We start from the raw sequence: 730 nt of genomic DNA, 5'->3' as shown, positions 1-730 counted from the left end.
AAACAGCGCTGAAGGTGGGCTAGGTGAGGAGCTGGGTATAAGTGGGTATGTTTAATTAGGCGTGAGCACAGGTGGAGCGTAACATGTATTTATGCAACATTAAACCTCCCCGCGTTTGGCGCTGTGTTATTCTTATTTACGTGTAAGTAAAGCCAGGATCAGTGTTGCTGATACTTTTAACCTATAAAGGCAGCTTATGTAGGGGAGATCTGTGTGTCATGATTCATCATTAATTTGTAAACCCTGAACACGTTTTAATGACCACAAAATCACCAGTGGTGATATATACCTATAAAAATAATTAGTTAACACAACAAAACCACGTTTCAGTTTTTGGTGTATTTTGAAACGTGTTTTTTTCTTCTTTTTTCGGGGGGAGACTTGGAGTGTAAAAGTACCTGTCTCTAAACTCTGGCTCAGCTTCTGTTTTTAGCGTGTTATTTAAATAAAATAGACATGACAGTCAACAAAAAACGGTAGAGACATTTTTCATAGTTCATGTTTAAAACCAGGGTTGGTATCGATACTGTCAACATTGCGATCAATCTGCACACCTGTAACACTATCTTTAATTCAAACCTTTTGTTATTTAGCTGCCTATGATTTATTTGTTTTTGTTTTTTGTATTTACACTATGAATACTTTAAACCAGGGGTAGGCAACCTTTCTGTGTTCAGAAGTCAGTGTGCCATATGATTGCTTTAGCAATAAATTTAATAACGCTCTATAT

The sequence above is a fragment of the Pundamilia nyererei genome, unplaced genomic scaffold, assembly GCF_000239375.1.
Source record: "Pundamilia nyererei isolate P.nyererei 1_Seehausen unplaced genomic scaffold, PunNye1.0 scaffold00186, whole genome shotgun sequence".
NCBI lineage: Eukaryota > Metazoa > Chordata > Actinopteri > Cichliformes > Cichlidae > Pundamilia > Pundamilia nyererei.
Note: the sequence above shows the minus strand (reverse complement) of the source record.